Below are 14470 nucleotides of genomic sequence, written 5' to 3'. Positions count from 1 at the left end.
CCAGCTCCTGGCCCTGCACAGGACACCCCAAGAATCACACCATGAGCCTGAAAGCATTGTCCAAACGCTTCTTGAACTCTGTCAGGCTTAGTGCTGTGACCGCTTCCCTGGGGAGCCTGTTCCAGTGCTCAACCACCCTCCAGGTGAAAAATCTTTTCCTGATATCCAAACTAAATCTCCCCTGACTCAGCTTCATGCTACGTTCTTTAGTCCTGTCACTGGTCACGAGAGTGAAGAAATTGCTATTTGCCCCTCCACTTCCCCTCGTGAACATCTCACTGCATCACAGACTGCAACATTTACATAAAGCAACTCTTCATCAGCCTCTTGTCTCATGGCTACTTCTTAGAGTATTTTGGTGGGGCACAGTTTTGAAGGGATATTTACCTCCTTCAACAGTGCTAGAGGCACCAAAGAGATATTCAGGTTTTCTAGGTTTTGAAGAATGACATCAGTAACTTTGGACATCTTTGCTGTGACAAAACAGCTACTGGGATAATTTGGGGGGGAGGGGTGGGTGGGGGGTGAGGATAACTAAGCCTAATAACAATAAAAATTTAAGAAATAAGGTTCTGACTAGCTCCTTGAGTTTTTCCTTTCGGGGTATTATTTTGAGGCTGTGAAAATAAGAAAAGAAATCTTGTGGTTAGTTTGGCCCACAAAGAGCTACTATGAAGACAGGGTGATGGATGTGTTTCATAGAATGGATATCGAACACATTCATGTGTTTGTTGGAGTGAATAGATAGCATTTCAGCTACTTCTTGAAGCTGAAATACTGATCCTAAATATGTTTGAAAGTGGGCAGAATCTGACTGACTACAGCCCAAGTGACAGGAGAACTGAGAAATCCATGTAATGAATAATACTTGGGAATTTCACCCAAAAAATGTTATTCTTACTACCCCATAATTTTTTCTCTGAACTCAAGTGTTAGTTGCCTGAGATCCTCAAAGCCAAATGCAGGGACAGCCCACCTTAAACTTCTCATCTGCAGTCTGACAGGCAGTGTCTATGTCCACCACTCCATCTGGCTTAACCTTCCCAGGAAGCTGATGTTCATCTTTGTGCTTCAGTGAATGGTTTCATTTTACTGAAAAGGAACCTAGCTCAGTAGCACTCAAGGGGCTGTCAAATGAAAATGGAATTAAAAAATGTTGGCAATTTCTCTAATAATCAACAGTCTGCTTTGAAATACTCTTGACACTTTCCTTTCAAATTAACTCAGGAAACATTTTTATATGCAAAAATCTTAAGGAGTTTTTTCTGACCCTAAGAGTTTGAAGATTGTCTGTTGTATGCAGAAAGTTGAAGAGAGGTCTTGAGAAAGAAATCTGTAGAAATTCTCATTTTTAGTACTTTTATTATATCCAAAATAGACATTGTGCAGGTGAAGACTTTTTGTTTTGTTTTCACTGGTTTTGTTGCAGCTTCCTTGCAGTCCATCTGCACGCCAAAATGAAACTCCTTGAGACCCAGACAGGAGGAAGTCCTGCTTCATTTCATATTCGTCTGGTAATACCAGGTAGTCCTGACCTTGGCATGAGAAAACTTGAATTTTGTGGGATTTTTGGTCAGGTTTATCAGATCTTCTATTTGAATTTCTGGGCTGCTGGTGATTTGGTGTATCAAATACTCTTTAGGTGGCAGGTTTTGATTCAATGTTTTCTATCCTGTGCCAGCCATACCCAGGTTCCTCCGACTATATTATTCTGAGTTAAGGCTTCTTAGAAAAGAGGGGCATGCACACACAAAACAGACCTGAATACAAGCTATAAAAGAGATCTTTGTAAGCTGAAAGTCAAGTGCTAAGGCTTTTGAAAAGCATCCTCGTTTCATCAGGTCCTGCTCAATCTCACAATTGGTTTCTCTCACCTACAAGGCTAATCTTGCTGACTGTGCTTTATCAGCACAGACGTTGCAGCACTAAGTGGCTGTTAAGGTCTGTGCAGGTGCATTGGTGGGAAGTACTTATTGGCTACCTATTAGCTACTAGTATATCTTCTGTATCTTGTAAACTCTGTTTGCTCCCTAGCACAAGTGTGTAAACTCGTAGGACCAGACCAGAAAGGACAATTCTTACCTTAATGACAATACCAGCATGTGCAGCCTTCAGTATCTGTCAGCACAAGGTGGTGAGACTCCAAGGGGAGACGCACAGCACATGGCACAGGTCAAAGTCCTGCACAGCTCATCAGTGGGAATGACCCTAGCACAGCACGCTCTGACAACACCCAGCCTTACCGCCCACCCACTGACCTGTTCTTGCTCACTGCTAGGATGAAAGCTCACACTGTGCACACGCAGCAGCCAGGATGCAGTAACACAACCATCAACATACAGTTCACACTGTGGCAGATGTTACTGACAGTTTACAACAGGGTACAAGGCCAAATGCAACAGCTGTGCAGCTGAGAGGCCCGAACGAGTTGCACTATTGGGAGTTTACCATGTCTTGTAATTGGCAGACCAACATTTTGGCACAGTGGATAACCCAGAGTAACTTCCTAGAAACAGTTTTGTCCCTGAGGGCACAGTGTTGAGCGTTCCCCTTTTGTTCGCAGATTCCCACAGGTTCAGTCACTGGTGGAGTCTCTTCTAACGCGGGTAGAAGTTGCCACCAGTGAGGGTGGCAACTTCAGACTGGTCATATTGCAAAGTTGACATACTACACATTTTACTATCTGGCTCAAAGGATGGGAAAATAACGGCTGGCATGCAGAAAAGGAATAGAATAACTTTATATTTTTACAATTACCTGGTTAGTCATTTCATAACACTTTCTCATAAAGTTACATGCCCACATACTACAAATTTAGGGTTTTTTGACATCTCTAATTGAGGAAGCTCTTCTCTCTGCCAAGTACTGCTTTTAATCTGTTATTACCTACTCCTTTTACCTATTTAAGGACCATTAATTTCTATAACGTTTTTCTGAAAGACATGAAAGTATAGTTCTCACTTCTGAAGTTGCAAAGATAGCTTAATGATAACAAATTATACTTTACCAGATTGCATGTGAGAAACATTTGGATTTAATTGAATCACTTGTTTCTTCCAACTCAAATATCATTTGCAAATACATAAATTATATCTACAGAGACTTATATACATATTTGACAATTTCTACACAAACATATTCACGATCAGGTCATTTTGATCATATTTAATAGTGGGCAGAAACAGAGTTTCTCTTTTATGGACTCTGAGACACTTGAATTTACACCTTATTTTCTTCTTTCCATAACTTCAGTCATGGCCATAAACTAAGTGCTGCACCTTTTCCTCCTCATAGAAATATGTAAAAATGGAAATCATTAAAGCAAAGTTAGGCAGTGAGTACTTGTTAATATTTATGTGGTGGAATTAACTACTTGCTCTCCTGTAATACTTATTGAAGACATTTAAAAATAAGATAAAACTGGTGTTAATGACTATTTCAGTTCTTACTCCATAGGAGTCAGATGTTAACAGCATACTCAGAAGTGGGGTTTTTAATTCTTCTATTTAGTTTATTAGCTATTATTCTTAAACTGCTGTTCACGAGGTTGTTTGTTATTTATTTGTTCCATCTCTGGCCTATAACAATGAAAAGATAATGTTTAAAGTTGCAATTGCTACATTTAGGCTCAGATTTTTGCCATCTTCCTTTCCCTCGCGGGAAACTTTTGACCTGAGACTTATAATCATGTGCTGTAGTGTCAGCCTCGGGAAACATAAAATGCAACACTTAAGCCTCAGTTATAAATAGGTAAGGTTATCTTCTACTATTTTATTCGTTTGGGTCAGGATAGAGTTAATTTTCTTCATAGTACTTTAGAAGGGTTATATTTTGTATTTGTTTTGAAAACAGTGTTGATAGCACAGGGACGTTTTAGCTACTGCTGAGCAGTGCTTATAAACATCAAGGTCTTTTCTGCCTCTCACACTGCCCTGCTGCTGAGTAAGTTGGGGGTACATGAGAAGTTGGGAGGGAATGCAGCTGACCCCAACTGACCAAAGGGATATCCCATACCATGTCCTCATGGTCAGCAGTAAAAGCTGGGGGAAGAAGAAGGAAAGAGGTGACATGCAGCATTTGTCTTCCCAAGTATCTCTCATGGTGGAGCTCTGCTCTGCTGGGTGTGGCTGAACACCTGCCCACCCCTGAAAAGTGGTGAATGAATTCCCTGTTTTGCTTTCCTTCCATGGTGTTGCTTTAGCTATTAAATTGTCTTTATTTCAAGCCACAAGTTTTTTCACTTTTACTCTTCTGATTCTGAGCAAGCAGGTACGTGGGGCTAAGCTGCTGGCCAGAGTTTGCCCAAAACAACCATTTTCCTTCAACATTTCTTCTACTACAGAAGAATCAACATTTTACTATTAATTATTCTCCCCTCAGAGATTTCTCCAGTACTTACATAGACTTTCTTGAAAGAACATGACTAAAATCAATAGCTTGAGGACTAGGTTCAGCTGCTTCTTTTAAAATGTTGTCTTGTAGAGTGTAATCCTACAGAGGTACAACAAACCAGAGAGCCCCCGTACGCCATGAAAGTGCTTGGGTTTAGAGCATTTCCCTAGAAGTTGATGGAGACTTACAGAATCACTTTGTAAGACTATCTGCTCCTGAAGTTTGAATACTTCATCAGTGTCTTCATTTGTTTCATTATTTGGGCATTTGTTTTGGATTGCTAGGGGCTTTTTCCAATTACAAATACTATTAGTTTTTTGAAGTTGCAGTCTTCTCCTACTTTTTAACTGGGCTTCCTGGGCTGTTATCTGGTTCTCATTATTGTGATTAGCCTCTGCAGCAGGCCATCATTATTAATTAGAATTTGCACAGGAGCTTTCATGTATTCTTCTTGCATATTCAGCTTCACGCTCTTAGTTATACCTAAGCAACTATGTAAAATGTAAAAATGCTGTGGCTTTATTGTGTAGTTGAGTAATGATTCAAATGGCATTTGTCATAGCCTGCACCTCCCTAAAATTTCTACACTGTGTTGATAGATGCAACAATATCTTACACTACACAATAGTCTTAGATCAAGTCAACTTTTAAGTTTGCTAGATATGAGACTGCAAACTGAAAAGCTGAGAAGTAACAGAGTTACTGCTATTCCTTGTTGCTTTGCTAATCAACATCTTATTAATTTTAATGATACTGGAAAGTCACACTGGTAAGGGCAACAGTACCTTCATAAAAATGAAACACACCACTCATATTCCTGCATATTTTGGATATGTGCCCAATGCAGAGGCAAAAGGCCTGTGCTGGGCAACTGCCCATGTGCTGCCTGATCCTGCCTGGCTCCTACCACCTTCATGGAGGTAGGAGTACAACTCCTACTCGCTATCATGCCAGAGGGAGCTCTTGACATGGTTGTAGATAAATTGCTGCCATCACTTGATTATAAGTAGCATAGTTTAATATTGAGTATGTTTTGAATAATCAACTTACAAGTATATAAATAGTAATGAATTACTAGTTTATAAATATTGTCTGATTATTAAACACTCAATAATTAGTTAATAAGCACAGAAAGTATTGTATAAGTGTAACATATCAAATTGCAGATGCTGTTTGGCTGCTTTCTGGAAAAGTGCCTTCCTTCCCAGGGGTGGAGGAGCTGGTTCAGTCTTGCATTTGTCTTTGGTGAGTGTGGGCAACTGGGCCAGTGGCACTGCTCCCACAAATTGCCCAGCAGGAACCATACATGTGCTGGGACACATCATTTCTGCCCTTGAAAGGAGACAAGGAGAGTCCTGCCCAGGGTTCCCTGAATCTCTGAGGAAGAAGCCAGGCTGCTTGTGCAGAGGACAATGCTGCTGCCTGCTCTGCTTCTGTCCGGGGGTAGTCCTGCCCATCTTTAAGCTAATTAAAACTTCTGCTCATTATAGCAGTGTGGGTTTTGGCAAGGTCATAAATCAATCACTGTCTTAGAAATATGAGCTGTCATAATTGTGCATTGTCTAAATGTGAACTAATGAGTTAACGACTATTCCAGCTGTTGTACACACCTTGAATAAAGAGTTGGACATACAAAAACAGTATGAAAAGTGTCTTTTTCCCCAGAGACTCTTTCAGACATTGAGTTCAGCCTGTTGTAGGCTGGTCTCTCAAACTTTGGGGACCAATATGACCAAACCCCCACCCCTGGTAGAGGTCTACATACCCTGCCCACCTCCTGCCTGCCTGGAACACAACATCTTCCCAATCCCTCCCACCCTCCTGCTCAGAAACAGATGACTCAGTCTCAGTTTCTGAGACCAAACATGCAGGACTTGGTCTCTGCTCCAACTTCACAGCCCAGCCCCAGGAACCCTTTTCCCAACCCCAAAGACACAGGACTTTGTTTCATTTTTAGAGCCCCCAAAACAGCTCCATGAACCTTTTTTCAAGTCTGGAAAACTCAGGACTTAGTCTCCATTTTCAAGTACAGAAAACACAGGTCTTAGTCTCTGAGTTTGATGACTCTTGGTCTTAAGGCCCAAGGACACGTGTCTTCATTTGAGGCCCACAGCCCATGACTTGCCCTTCTTTCTTGAAGTCAGATGAGCTGGGGTTTTGCACCCTCAAAACTGCCCCCCTGAGCCCGTATCTGGAAAAAGGGTTTAAAACAGGCTTCAGTGTCCTGGCTTGCACCAGTTACTCTAGTTCCAGCCTGCCTGTCACCTTCCCCATTCCAAGGGCCGCTCAGCTTACTGGGTGCCACATAATGCCTTCATATCTGGGAACTGATGTTTCTGAAAGCAAAGCCAGAGTAAAAAAACCAACCATAATGATCCATTTCCACATCTCGGGCAGAGCAGAAAATTCCCTCAGGGTCACATATACTGACAGCAGCACTGGATCAGGCACTGAAAGTGTCAGAGCTGCTGTGAGAGCACAAAGACATGTTGGGAACTGCAATTTCACTGGAGAGCATATGGCTGGGTCCATAGGACTCTCACAACTAAAATACTAAGCAAGGGGAAAGATAAAAGCAAAGAGAAGCCTAGCAATCTCTCTGACATCACTTTAGTGCCTCTTTTCTACAATCAGATTTGTGCATAAGCGTGTGGGTGTATGAAGGACACACACTGCTTCTTTCATTGTGCCTGAAGGACAGACACAAAGCCTCCTACAACTCTTCACTGGAACAAGTGCCAGGAGAAAAGAGAAGTCTGACGCATGGAAGCCAAGCCTCCAGCCCTAGCCAATGACAGAGGACTTCAGAGGTGAGTGAAGGCTGGGGCCTTTCCAAACTGACAGGAAGTCACCCAGCCTGGCATCGCAGCTGGTAAATCCTATGCTGGACAGACCCTTCCTTTCCCTGGAGCTGTCTGGGGGGCTGCAGGCTGCAGGGCTTCAGGAGCCACCAGCTTCTGCTCCCAGTTACTGCCTCCCAGGTGCTTGCACATATTTCTAAGGGAAAGGCATAGTTCTTTTGTAATGCCACAGTGTCATGTCTGCCACCTTGTTGTGTTAGTACTTTGTTACGTTGTAGACTAACTGGGCTGGGATTTTAACAACACCCTTCAAATTAGGATCAGAACCTTTCATTCTCATCCCTCCTCCCCGATTCTGGGCAGTGAACTAACTCTCTTGACTTTGGAAGATCTCTTCACTGATTGTTTTGGGAAACGAAGATGTCTTGGGAGCTGGCTGTCTCTCCTAGAACTATGCAAGGAACATGAGGGAAGATACACCAAAAAGCCAGGGATTTTTGTCCAAACTGACTGTCTGATTTTGCTCTATTTCTCCCAGAGAGATGACCTGCTCTCAGGTAACGAAGGGCAGCAGCCCTGCAGGGCCCTTAATTAAGCCCCTGCTTAATTAATTAACCTTAATTAATTAATTAATTAACCTGAGCAGGGTCCTCCCACTGCCATTTAAGCTCCAGCTGAGGGGCCCTTCCTCTTTCCCTCGCTGTAGGTAGGTCTTTGTACACCCCAGGTCCTTCCTAAACTTGGTGTCCTTCCCAAACTTGGTGTCCTTCCCTGGATGTCTCAGTTTCAGCACCTTGTATTTCCTTTCTGTGTGCAGGGCCTTTGGCTGAACCTGCTGTTAGTTCTCGCTCTGCTCTGCTTGGCTGCTGGGGGAGCTGGGCTTCACCTACGAGGCTGATGTATGTGGGGGGCTTATTTCTGGTTGTTTTCCCATCGTGGGATTGTTTAGGGCTGGCCTGTACCTTTAGGTTCAGTTGGAAGTGGTATAGGAGACCGTTGTTAGCTTGCAGCTGTGCACCCTAAAACTTATGACCCTAAAACTTATGACCCTTCCTTATCAGATGCTGCTCTGCTCAGATGTCTGGTGCTGGTTTCTGGGTCTTCTGTGGATATAGGGTGATACCTCTCTCTACCCTGATGCGCTGCCACAGCTTGGGGATCAGCACCTCTAAGAGCAGCTAAGTAACTCCTGGAGCTGCCTGTGACCTTTCTTCTGTCTCTTGTACCTCCAGGGAGAAATTGCTTGTGAGCAATTCAGCTCCCCTGGTAGGACTGCTGGGGCCTCTGACCTGGGACTTGTTGGTCACATCCTGACAGGGGGCAGGTGGCTGCCTTGAATACAAAGTGGCCCTGACCAACCTGATTTCCAGGACGGCCCATAGGGGGGAAGTTGGAAGAGACAAAATGCTTGGCTGGTTCCATATACCTACCTTGTTAATTCTCTGTCTCCTCACTCACCTCAGGAGGGGTCCCTGGGTGCAGCCAGTCCTGGAACCTCTCTAGACCTCTCCCTGTAGTGGAGAGCAGCCAGTGGCTGAGGACACCAGCAAGCCTTAACTGCCCTGAGCAGTATTGCCTGGTACCTCACTGGGATTCCCCTTTGGGGTAGCGAAATGGTCTAGACAGTGACAGGATTTGACAAGGGCTTGGGTGTGCTGTGCTGTGGAGAGTGTGGATGGCTGCCCTGGGCTCTGTGGAAGTAAGCCTTGGCTGTCTCAGCTCTGAGAGACTGTTCTAGTCTGTAACAGGTCTTAAGGGCTCTTTCCTCCATTGAGTTAAGCAGCCAGTTTCAGGAGCTGACCTGTGTTGTATGAACTTATGAACCTGAAGTTTTTTTGGATTAACATATACTTGCTTGTGTATCCTGTCTGTGCAAGTCCTGTATAACCATCTGCACAGTGCTCTGAAATTGGGTGCTCCATCATCTCCATGTGCTTACAGGGCATCACTGATATTAATGAACTCACTCTGTGTTGTTGTCAGAGTGCAAGTTTTGCAAATAAGCAAACGTGAGGGGAAAAGCATCTAAATCCTTTAGCTGCACAAAATATAAAGTCTCTGGACACACAGTAAAGGGATTGTGCCTTCTGTGATTCTCGAACTGGCCAAACCAACAGTCCTTTTGTGTTTCTGATGACTCGGAGCAGGACTTATATTGCCTCTCCTTCCTCTGATTTCTCTCCAGACGGTGAAGACTTCCTCCCACCAAGAACAGGTCACAGACTTCATGACCACTGTCCTGCACTATGTTGTGTGCTAGACTAATAGGTGTATGAGGCCTGGACAAAGACCTTGCTGGTGGAACACAGAAGTGAAATACTGCAGGAGGTAAGAGACCCTTTTTTTTTTTCCTCTTTGACTTTGGATTTTTTCTTTCTTGCTGATGAAGAGCTTTTGCTGACATAGGACAGCCTGGCCACTGTTGTCAAGGGACTCTGCCTGTCAGTTTGTGGGCAACTTGCTTTAGTGAAACTGTTCCTCTGATCTCAGGTGTGTTAAGCTGACAAGATAATGGAAATTAGCCTTATTTGGCAAGTGGCCCAGGAGGAAAATTCTTCTTTTGGGAACTACTACTGCAATTCCTAGCATGGCGAATCTTGTGGTGGGAGCAGCTGGGACTTTTTGTAACAACGACCAAGTTTGGAGAGGTTTGCCTGGCCCCAATAACCACTGAGGTGACAACTAGTGTGTGTGACTCCAATTCATCAGCTGGGTATGGGCCTTATAAGCATTCAGTGCTCACTTCTCTGCCTGTTTTTTTCTCTGTCCTAGCACCTTATCTGAGGAGAAGGTAAAACCATATTTTTCAAAAAAGTCCTGCGTGACCTGGATTTCCCCCTCCTTTTACTAAGGCTTTGGAATAGTGTAGTTACTGAAGCTTTGGGGCAGTGAAACTTTGAAAGGTGCAACCTATCTGCAGTCCAAAAGCTGTGTCATTTATTTCAGAATTAAGACAGGATGTATGTTTTAAATGGCACAAACACAGAAGTTTTGACATCAGCAAAGCTTATGTTTGACTATGAAGATGAAATCACTTCAACTTACAAATAACTGTCATATTTTATTGGACAATTTAATATCAAGCAAAGGCTCTTGCAAAACGCTTAAGATGTAATGAAAACCAAAATTGCAGTTCTATTGTTGAAAGTAACTTGACTGGTTAAGAGGTCTATTTCTTGCTTGACTGCCCACCTGCCACATTGTCCTTAATTAAAACCTGAATGACAGTCCTCCTCCCGAGAAGAAGTCTCTCCACCTTTAAGACCAAAAGGTGCAAGTACTATTTAAGTATTTATGAAGGTAGTGCTTAGTGTGAGCTGTGTTTTTAGAGATTTCGAAACAAGGATGGGAAATACATTGTCTTATTTGCTGGACATTAGTCTTGCAGGTTTGAAATCCAAAACAAGTTAGTACTTTTTGAAGCTGGAAAGGAACATGGTTGGAAGAATCAACTACTGTGTATGTATTAAGGCAGGACAGTTCTTGCTTTAAGTCAGGCCAGTTTTCTACCTGCATTGCTGAGAGCTGTTGTGTGAAACACAGCTTGGGTAGGCACTGGTCAGAGTGCTAAATCCTGCAAAGTTTCATGAGTGTTTCCATCGTTTGCTTGTGCTGACAACTGATCTTGAACAAAGGATGTGTTGCTGCCAAAGTCCGTAGAGGCGTTGGCTGCACTGTCCTTCCTGTGAGTGAGAAATAGTGTCATGCTGAAGATCTGAACAGACAGGGCCAGTAGAATGGTAAAGGAACAGCTGTAGAGATGAAAGAAATGCTATTACTGATGCTTTTCAGCATTAATAACATCCCGATCCAGTGATCTCTCATACACACCTGGAAGTAAAGTGCTGAATTCCCACACTCTCCTGGGTATGTCAGAGTGAGGGGGGATGCAGGTACAGAAGAGGTGAACAGGCATTTGCTTGATGTTATGCTGGTCACAGGTTCCTGGCTGTCTGGCCTGCCTGTGGAATACTTTCCTGTCTGCAAAAGTGCAATATTAAGCTTTAAGTGGACAACTGATAATTTAGAGGGTAATTTATAGTGTTTTCACATCCCCTCATATAAAATGTCTTGTTTATTTTCCTGATTATTCATTTCAACTGTACATATGATTAAAAATAATGAATGTTATTAATTTTTATCATTAGTACTATCATTACGCCTACTCATATCCTTTGATATTATTGCAAAAATTATCTTTAATAGTTTTAATAGGAGCTATTCCCCATGCTAATGAGAATATAAATCAAAGTATTAAACATGGTAGAAAGTAAAGTTTTGGGCTATATTCTGAAACTGAATCCCCTCTGTGGAGTAGATATCTTGAGGTTTTGCTCAGAAGAGTATTTACGTATCTCTTGTCCATGTACTTGCACGAGGGGGTTTAACAACTTGGCTGACATCAATTAAACTGTCTGTGGCAGTAGGGAGACAAATTCAAAGGCAGGAGAAAGAGCAGCTAGGATATTGGCAAATGCTATTCTTGCATAGGTCAGGAGGTTTTATTCCACTGGCTGCAACAAGGTGAGGTAGGCTGAGTACTCTGGGGAATCCCAACCAAAGGACTTCAGCATGAAGTATGGGCAAGAAGCCTGAGCTCTGGTATTGAGTAGATGTCAGTCACTGAATTCCATAGGAGCATGCAATAGGATTCCCTGTTTAATTACCAGGATTCTATCTGTTAAAGCTGAGACATAGCAAAAAGGAATAAATAATCTCTCTGGTAATCTTCCAAAGGGTGTCTTCTAAACATGGTTAACCATCTCTGCCCTCTTGTTGTCCTCTGTTGCTTTGCTGTCTGTAACAGAGCAAAGCCTAGCAAGGATGTGGGGCTGGCAAGGGATCAGAAAGTCAGGCTGGCTTCCTGTGTTTTTTTGTTTTATTGGGTGTTTCACCCAATAGCAGTTAAAATGCCATTAATTTTTGCAAGGCTTTTTTTTTTTATTATTTTTGCAGTAAATATTGAACTAAAGCTCATTTCATACAGCACAACGTTCTTGCCAATATGAGCAAAAGCAATATAGCAGAAAATACTTTGGCATGTTTTCTGTGTTCCTAAAATTTCCTGTTCACAGTTGAGTTCCCTGCTTTAAGAGGATTGCAGACTATTTGCTATGGAGTCTGCTAATGAAAGGTTTTCAGATACTCAGTTAAAGCTAATTGTTGCTAGTCTTGTCACAATTTTTGAGGCCAAGGATGTTGCTGTGCTGCATGGGGGAATCTGTTAGTGCATTGAATGAAGCTGCTAGAAAGCAAAAGTCAAGAAGTGCAAAGAAAACGGCATTATGCAACTAACCTAAAGCTGTGGGCTTTACAACTGGATTCTGCTGGATGCATCTCTGAGTTTTTGGCTTTCTCCTCACTCCGTGGTGAAACCCTATCCCATGACAACAGCAGTGATGTAGCTGATAACTCTACAATGGTTTTGTTTCTGTAAATGGGGTGGAAAGTAAAACCTGTTGAGAAACTCCTCGCATAAAGAAAATAGGGCAACAAATGAAGCTGTTGAGTGGAGAGTTTGAAAATATTTTTTCCTTGCAGAAATTAATTAACCTGTGGATCTCACTGCTAGAGAATGCTCTGGAGGGTATTAGTAAAACTTCAGAAAGTTTTAGTCAAGTTAATGAACATTTTAATATCTATGAATGCAGTTAATGCTCTAGATAAAACCTCTCATGGGAAGACTCACCTCTTACCTGTCAAAGTGAAAAAATGTTGCGGGGTAAAAATTTGTATTTATCCTTCCTCTAAATAATTGCTAGATAGAAGACATCAGCTAGCTGGACTTCAGTCTGATCCAGAACACATCCTCATAGCTTCCTGTTCCTAGAGTTTGAGGGCAACTGGTTCCTCAGCAATTTAGGTGCTAGCCTTTAGGGTCACTGAGAAAATAGCCTGAGCCTGGTGAACTGGAGCCGGATCCTGTCTAGAACTGGTATCAGCAGTGCTGGGAGGCAAAACACTCTTGCAGGGAGGGTGACCAGAGCTAACTGATTTGGCCAAGGTCATTTTGCAAGCCTGCAGCAGTCAATTTGAACCCGGGTCAGTGGTGCCCTGAGGCAACATGGGAAGCGCCCCTTGGTCCTTTCAGTCTGCAACGCCCTCTATTGGTCCATGCGTGGTAAGTACTCCCCTCACGGTGGTATAAGGCACATCGGCGGATAAATGCCTTCAAATCTACTTGGCTTCAATAACGGGCTGTAATGGAGGCAGGCTTGAAAAACTTATTTTTAATGTTAGACAACACTTCAGCATTATTAGTTCTTTTTTGAAAGAGGAGATGAAAACTATACAAGGAAACGGGGGAAATTACAGATGCGTTTTCTCTTTGCCCTCAGTAAATGAGGTCTTCGGTGTCAGTTGTCTTTCAAACTAGTTGATTGTATATAATCATGTGTCTGTCTGGGAGCATCTCTCGTTTCAATAGCAACAGCTCCCTCTGTCTGCCTTGAGTAAACGATGGGCTATTGCACATCAACAGATGATGCCATTTTCTTGTTTCGTGCCTAGTGAAATTCATGCTCTCTGGGTATGTTTGCAGCTTAAATGGATTAACTTTGAGAAGGTTTTAGATTTTCTTTGTATGTTTTTAGCAGTGGCTGTAAACTTTTTGCTATTACTTCGACTTCCAGTTTATGAATGGAATACTTGTTTAAAAAAAAAATGGGGGGGAGGGCTAACAGCTTGCATTAGTGCAAGAGACTATTTTCTGTTCAAAGGGAGCTTTGAACAACCCGTGAATTACTGTCACATTGAACGTGTCTCTGGAGATTTGAAAGTTTTATACCCGCTTCCAAAGTGCCGCTATTGTCTGTGTAACAAATGTGAGCTGAACTGTTCTGTTAAAAGTAAGTCATGCACACTTAAGAACATAATAGTAGTTCAGCGTTAACAATGCTGCGACATTCATTTCAGCAAACTGTTACTGTAGTACAACTGAAGCTCTAGCAAACCATTTACCTTGTGATGAAGAGCCAGCATGCGATTAAAGGCATACTATTAACATCTCCTAGCTCTCTTCTCACTCTGACATTTGTCCTGTATTAGGTTTTTTGATCATAATCTCAGCAGCAGACTTTACTACACATAGCAAGCACTTGAAGTTTTCACAAAGCTGCCTATAAAGAATCCATCATATCTCATCTGCTATTTGCTGCAATAGGTAAAGGAGAAACAACAACCTGGCTGAACTTTGTATTAAAATATTTTGCCCAAGAACTTCCTGTCATTGTTAGGTTTTTTCCAACATATGAAAATAGCTAGGGTTCTAGCTTCAA

The 14470-nt window shown here is 42.5% G+C and overlaps 1 long non-coding RNA gene across 2 annotated transcripts in view; it reads left to right on the top strand.

The window, feature by feature from the left end:
• Window positions 1-14470, top strand: part of LOC113990043 — a 271781-nt gene that overhangs the window by 26547 nt on the left and 230764 nt on the right. The window contains exons 4-5 of one of the 2 annotated variants that reach the window (XR_005563806.1): window positions 1430-1524; window positions 5559-5996. This is a non-coding gene — a long non-coding RNA (uncharacterized LOC113990043). Of the gene's footprint in view, window positions 1-1429; window positions 1525-5558; window positions 5997-9378; window positions 9522-14470 lie in introns of those variants that run through there. The other variant, XR_005563807.1, reaches the window with a different exon arrangement.

The sequence above is a fragment of the Pipra filicauda genome, unplaced genomic scaffold, assembly GCF_003945595.2.
Source record: "Pipra filicauda isolate LSUMZ 115617 unplaced genomic scaffold, ASM394559v2 scaffold252_size1811890_pilon, whole genome shotgun sequence".
Classification (NCBI taxonomy): domain Eukaryota; kingdom Metazoa; phylum Chordata; class Aves; order Passeriformes; family Pipridae; genus Pipra; species Pipra filicauda.
Note: the sequence above shows the minus strand (reverse complement) of the source record. Positions and strands in the feature narration are given on the sequence as shown.